General features: G+C 29.9%; 3 non-coding genes across 3 annotated transcripts in view; all 3 read left to right on the forward strand.

Annotated features, from left to right (window-relative positions):
- The first annotated feature begins 2,401 nt into the window (after positions 1 to 2,401).
- On the forward strand, positions 2,402 to 4,391 carry LOC128924090 (small subunit ribosomal RNA). The gene has a single exon (XR_008472782.1). It is a non-coding gene; the product is annotated as a small subunit ribosomal RNA (ribosomal RNA).
- A 509-nt stretch (positions 4,392 to 4,900) lies between these two features.
- Positions 4,901 to 5,079, forward strand: LOC128924089 (5.8S ribosomal RNA). Its single transcript, XR_008472781.1, has one exon. It is a non-coding gene; the product is annotated as a 5.8S ribosomal RNA (ribosomal RNA).
- A 453-nt stretch (positions 5,080 to 5,532) lies between these two features.
- Positions 5,533 to 7,500, forward strand: part of LOC128924091 (large subunit ribosomal RNA) — a 3,986-nt gene continuing 2,018 nt past the window's right edge. Inside the window, exon 1 of the ribosomal RNA XR_008472783.1 lies at positions 5,533 to 7,500. This exon is cut by the window's right edge and continues 2,018 nt beyond it. This is a non-coding gene — a ribosomal RNA (large subunit ribosomal RNA).

Here is a 7,500-nt window from a genome sequence, read left to right on the forward strand (position 1 = left end):
TTTCATATAAATACTAAATAATTTTCATATAGATACTAAGTTTATGAATTCATACAAGTAAAAAATTTTCATATAAATACTAAATAATTTTCATATAGATACTAAGTTTATGAATTCATACAAGTAAATAATTTTCATATAAATACTAAATAATTTTCATATAGATACTTAATAAATTTCATATAAATACTAATTAATTTTCATATAGATACTAAGTTAATGAATTCATACAAGTTAAAAATTTTCATATAAATACTAAATAATTTTCATATAGATACTAAGTTTATGAATTCATACAAGTAAAAAATTTTCATATAAATACTAAATAATTTTCATATAGATACTAAGTTAATGAATTCATACAAGTTAAAAATTTTCATATAAATACTAAATAATTTTCATATAGATACTAAGTTTATGAATTCATACAAGTAAAAAATGTTCATATAAATACTAAATAATTTTCATATAGATACTAAGTTTATGAATTCATACAAGTAAAAAATTTTCATATAAATACTAAATAATTTTCATATAGATACTAAGTTTATGAATTCATACAAGTTAAAAATTTTCATATAAATACTAAATAATTTTCATATAGATACTAAGTTTATGAATTCATACAAGTAAAAAATTTTCATATAAATACTAAATAATTTTCATATAGATACTAAGTTTATGAATTCATACAAGTAAATAATTTTCATATAAATACTAAATAATTTTCATATAGATACTAAGTTAATGAATTCATACAAGTTAAAAATTTTCATATAAATACTAAATAATTTTCATATAGATACTAAGTTAATGAATTCATACAAGTTAAAAATTTTCATATAAATACTAAATAATTTTCATATAGATACTAAGTTAATGAATTCATACAAGTTAAAAATTTTCATATAAATACTAAATAATTTTCATATAGATACTAAGTTTATGAATTCATACAAGTAAATAATTTTCATATAAATACTAAATAATTTTCATATAGATACTAAGTTAATGAATTCATACAAGTTAAAAATTTTCATATAAATACTAAATAATTTTCATATAGATACTAAGTTAATGAATTCATACAAGTTAAAAATTTTCATATAAATACTAAATAATTTTCATATAGATACTAAGTTTATGAATTCATACAAGTAAAAAATTTTCATATAAATACTAAATAATTTTCATATAGATACTAAGTTTATGAATTCATACAAGTAAATAATTTTCATATAAATACTAAATAATTTTCATATAGATACTTAATAAATTTCATATAAATACTAATTAATTTTCATATAGATACTAATTTTCATATAAGTACTAAGTGTATGAATTCATACAACTAAATAATTTTCATATAAGTACAAAAAATTTAAAAAAAAAAATAAATGTTAAGCTATTTTTGATGTTGTAATATTTCTTATAAGCATAATGCTCATAGAAAATGATATAAATTACTTGTATATATATGAATTTAAAACTTTTATATGGTTAAAAAGATTTTCTCCATACGATTTCCGGTTGGTGAGGTGTACGTGGCAGAAAACATATATGTTGTATGAAACTTCAACATTAGTACTTGTATGAAAATTTTAATACTTGTATGAAATTGCATACTTAGTACTTATATGAAAATTATTTTCATATATTTATAAAAGTATTTAAGTGTAATATATAAATGAGAGCAAAAAAATTTATTCCTGGTTTGCTACAGTTGGTTTAAATAGAAATAATTTTGTTAATAATGAAATGTTATTAATTGAGATTATTCTTCTATACCTAACATAATGTAGTCGTTTTTTTTTTAATTTAACTTTTTTTGGGGTTTGTTCTTCTATTCACATAAAATATATGTGGGTAAAGAATAAAATTCAATAAAGTTAAATATTTATATTATTACGCTCGAATACTTTCATATCATATATGAAATAAAATGAAAAATAATTGAATTGAAATTATTAATTTCAAATCAAAAGAAAAACGTATATACTCTTAAAAAAAGATATATACACTATATGCATTGAAATAAAGTAAAATGTATAAAAAATGATATTATTTGAAAGTTTAACAAATACAAGAAGAAACATCGTCCTTACATTAATAATTATATTATATATGTATAGAGAACGAAAATTCTTTCTCACGATAAGATACACAGTCTCAAAGTCCGAATAAGACCGCAATAAATAATACAATAATATGAAATTTAAATGACATGAAGTAAATTATTTAATCCGACCATAGTAGAAGAAATTTCATAATTATTTATTGTCGCGATTTCGTTCTCCTTTGCATTGTGTATATGTCGTGTACTTAATTTTCAAATATTGAAAATATCATTATAAAAATTTATATAGTATAAAAAATATTATATAAATGAATAAAAAATATTATTCTGGTTGATCCTGCCAGTAGTTATATGCTTGTCTCAAAGATTAAGCCATGCATGTCTAAGTACAAACAAATTAAAAGTGAAACCGCAAAAGGCTCATTATATCAGTTATGGTTCCATAGATCGTTAACAGTTACTTGGATAACTGTGGTAATTCTAGAGCTAATACATGCAAAATAAACACGGACCTTTTGGAACGTGTGCTTTTATTAGGCTAAAACCAAGCGATCGTAAGATCGTTATATTGGTTGAACTCTAGATAACTTGCAGATCGTATGGTCTCGTACCGACGACAGATCTTTCAAATGTCTGCCCTATCAACTTTTGATGGTAGTATCTAGGACTACCATGGTTGCAACGGGTAACGGGGAATCAGGGTTCGATTCCGGAGAGGGAGCCTGAGAAACGGCTACCACATCTAAGGAAGGCAGCAGGCGCGTAAATTACCCACTCCCAGTTCGGGGAGGTAGTGACGAAAAATAACAATACAGGACTCATATCCGAGGCCCTGTAATTGGAATGAGTACACTTTAAATCCTTTAACAAGGACCTATTGGAGGGCAAGTCTGGTGCCAGCAGCCGCGGTAATTCCAGCTCCAATAGCGTATATTAAAGTTGTTGCGGTTAAAACGTTCGTAGTTGAATTTGTGCTTCATACGGGTAGTACAGCTATAATTGTGGTATGTACATTACCTTATGTATGCAAGCGTATTACCGGTGGAGTTCTTATATGTAATTAATACAATGTATTTTTTATATATTCCTCCTATTTAAACCTGCTTCAGTGCTCTTCATCGAGTGTTGTTGTGGGCCGGTACAATTACTTTGAACAAATTAGAGTGCTTAAAGCAGGCTCCAAATGCCTGAATATTTTGTGCATGGAATAATGAAATAAGACCTCTGTTCTACTTTCATTGGTTTTTAGATCAAGAGGTAATGATTAATAGAAGCAGTTTGGGGGCATTAGTATTACGACGCGAGAGGTGAAATTCTTGGACCGTCGTAAGACTAACTTAAGCGAAAGCATTTGCCAAAGATGTTTTCATTAATCAAGAACGAAAGTTAGAGGTTCGAAGGCGATCAGATACCGCCCTAGTTCTAACCATAAACGATGCCAGCTAGCAATTGGGTGTAGCTACTACTATGGCTCTCTCAGTCGCTTCCCGGGAAACCAAAGCTTTTGGGCTCCGGGGGAAGTATGGTTGCAAAGCTGAAACTTAAAGGAATTGACGGAAGGGCACCACCAGGAGTGGAGCCTGCGGCTTAATTTGACTCAACACGGGAAAACTTACCAGGTCCGAACATAAGCGTGTAAGACAGATTGATAGCTCTTTCTCGAATCTATGGGTGGTGGTGCATGGCCGTTCTTAGTTCGTGGAGTGATTTGTCTGGTTAATTCCGATAACGAACGAGACTCAAATATATTAAATAGATGCTTTCAGGATTATGGTGTTGAAGCTTATATAGCCTTCATTCATGAGTTCATCTTGAATGTGCAAGTGTTTGAATGTGTTTATATAAGTGGAGCCGTACCTGTTGGTTTGTCCCATTATAAGGACACTAGCTTCTTAAATGGACAAATTGCGTCTAGCAGTAACGAGATTGAGCAATAACAGGTCTGTGATGCCCTTAGATGTCCTGGGCTGCACGCGCGCTACAATGAAAGTATCAACGTGTATTTCCTAGACCGAGAGGTCCGGGTAAACCGCTGAACCACTTTCATGCTTGGGATTGTGAACTGAAACTGTTCACATGAACTTGGAATTCCCAGTAAGTGTGAGTCATTAACTCGCATTGATTACGTCCCTGCCCTTTGTACACACCGCCCGTCGCTACTACCGATTGAATTATTTAGTGAGGTCTCCGGACGTGATCACTGTGACGCCTTGTGTTTCACGGTTGTTTCGCAAAAGTTGACCGAACTTGATTATTTAGAGGAAGTAAAAGTCGTAACAAGGTTTCCGTAGGTGAACCTGCGGAAGGATCATTATTGTGTTCCTATCCGTAAATATTATAAAAAAACAAACAAACAAACAAACAAACAAACAAACAAAAAAAGAATAAAAAAGAAAAATTATTTTCTTTTTTTTCTTTTCATTCATTTATTTGAATGTTTTTCTTTTTTTTCTTTTTTTTTTTACTCCTTGTATTGTAGTATAATGAAAATTATATCGCATACATTGTATTTGAACGCAACAAACCTTTAAACATATATAGTTGTACTTATTATTTATAAAAATAATATAAATGATAAGTTAATTTGTTCTCATTAACGTGTAATTCCTTAAAAATATATAGAAATTAAATAAAATGTAATAAAAAAGGAATTACTGTTTTTGTTGGACTAAGACATGCGCAACTTGTAAATGTTTGGGTTGAAAATTACAATTTATTGAAAGATGTTTTAAAATAATTTATATATTATATACGAAAACGAAATGTTATTCTTTCAATAAATTAAAAACTCTTGACGTTAAATTAAAATAAACAAAAAATTATCACTCTAAGCGGTGGATCACTCGGCTCATGGGTCGATGAAGAACGCAGCTAACTGTGCGTCATCGTGTGAACTGCAGGACACATGAACATCGACATTTTGAACGCATATTGCAGTCCATGCTGTTATGTACTTTAATTAATTTTAAAGTGCTGCTTGGACTACATATGGTTGAGGGTTGTAAGACTATGCTAAATTAGTTGCTTATTCTTTTAGTCAATTAAAAGAATTTAAGCACATGGTATATTACTGGATTGTATTTTTCAATCCATAATATTAATAGCATAAAAAGAAATATAGAAAATATATTCTTGAACACCTCATATTTGAACGAAATTTTATAATAAATAAGAATCTTAGTATTCCCAAAAACAATAAAATTTCAATATTATTATTTCAAATAATATATACATTTAGAGGAACGTCTAGCATAAAATATTATTTTATTCTAGGATTGCCTTAAATGTAAAAAACCAAGAAAATAATATTGTTGTTATAATGAAGTAAGTAGTACGGGATGAAAAGATTGAATATTTATTATTAAGAAAATTATATTGGTGTTAAGAAATAATTATGTATGTTTCTTTAAAATAGCAAAAAGCTAAAATATAAAATAAATATAAATATTTTTATACAACCTCAACTCATATGGGACTACCCCCTGAATTTAAGCATATTAATGAGGGGAGGAAAAGAAACTAACAAGGATTTTCTTAGTAGCGGCGAGCGAAAAGAAAATAGTTCAGCACTAAGTCACTTTGTCTATATGGCAAATGTGAGATGCAGTGTATGGAATATCTTAATATCTAGTATGAGAAATTAACGATTTAAGTCCTTCTTAAATGAGGCCATTTACCCATAGAGGGTGCCAGGCCCGTATAACGTTAATGATTACTAGAAAGATATTTCCAAAGAGTCGTGTTGCTTGATAGTGCAGCACTAAGTGGGTGGTAAACTCCATCTAAAACTAAATATAACCATGAGACCGATAGTAAACAAGTACCGTGAGGGAAAGTTGAAAAGAACTCTGAATAGAGAGTTAAATAGTACGTGAAACTGCTTAGAGGTTAAGCCCGATGAACCTGAATATCCATTATGAAAAATTCATCATTATAACTGTGATATTTATAATATTATAGTAATAGTGTGCATTTTTTTCATATAAGGACATTGTAATCTATTAACATAATAAAATATTTATCAAAAGATCATTGGTGTTAAGTTTATTCAAATTAATTTGCTTTTAGCTTATTAACATAGAATAAATACTGATGATTTGATAAAGTGTTGATAGATTTTACATATATAATGCTTAAATTCTTTTGAATTTTACAATAATATTATTATCATTGATTTTAATATTAATTGTATGCATTTATATGATTAACAATGCGAAAGATTCAGGATACCTTCGGGACCCGTCTTGAAACACGGACCAAGGAGTCTAACATATGTGCAAGTCATTGGGTTATATTAAACCTAATGGCGAAATTAACTTAACTTTTATATAATGGGATTAATTTTTAGTGAAATATTTTACTATTAATTCAATCCCGGGGCGTTCCATATAGTTATGTATAATGATAATTTATTATTATTTATACCTCTAACTGGAGCGTACCTTGAGCATATATGCTGTGACCCGAAAGATGGTGAACTATACTTGATCAGGTTGAAGTCAGGGGAAACCCTGATGGAAGACCGAAACAGTTCTGACGTGCAAATCGATTGTCAGAATTGAGTATAGGGGCGAAAGACCAATCGAACCATCTAGTAGCTGGTTCCCTCCGAAGTTTCCCTCAGGATAGCTGGTGCATTTAAATATTATGTAAAATAATCTTATCTGGTAAAGCGAATGATTAGAGGCCTTAGGGTCGAAACGACCTTAACCTATTCTCAAACTTTAAATGGGTAAGAACCTCACCTTTCTTGATATGAAGGTTGAGGTTATGATATAATGTGCCCAGTGGGCCACTTTTGGTAAGCAGAACTGGCGCTGTGGGATGAACCAAACGTAATGTTACGGTGCCCAAATTAACAACTCATGCAGATACCATGAAAGGCGTTGGTTGCTTAAAACAGCAGGACGGTGGACATGGAAGTCGTAATCCGCTAAGGAGTGTGTAACAACTCACCTGCCGAAGCAACTAGCCCTTAAAATGGATGGCGCTTAAGTTGTATACCTATACATTACCGCTAAAGTACATGATTTATAATACAATTTCGGTTGGATTATAAATTTTGAAACTTTAGTGAGTAGGAGGGTACAATGGTGTGCTTAGAAGTGTTTGGCGTAAGCCTGCATGGAGCCGCCATTGGTACAGATCTTGGTGGTAGTAGCAAATAATCGAATGAGACCTTGGAGGACTGAAGTGGAGAAGGGTTTCGTGTGAACAGTGGTTGATCACGAGTTAGTCGGTCCTAAGTTCAAGGCGAAAGCCGAAAATTTTCAAGTTTTAATGAATTGTTGAGAATATATAATTATTATGTTTTCTTCATAGTAATTAAACACTTGAATAATTTTGAACGAAAGGGAATACGGTTCCAATTCCGTAACCTGTTGAGTATCCGTTTGTTATTAAAAATGGGCCTTGTGCTCATC

This window comes from Zeugodacus cucurbitae, unplaced genomic scaffold, assembly GCF_028554725.1.
Source record: "Zeugodacus cucurbitae isolate PBARC_wt_2022May unplaced genomic scaffold, idZeuCucr1.2 ctg00000282.1, whole genome shotgun sequence".
Classification (NCBI taxonomy): domain Eukaryota; kingdom Metazoa; phylum Arthropoda; class Insecta; order Diptera; family Tephritidae; genus Zeugodacus; species Zeugodacus cucurbitae.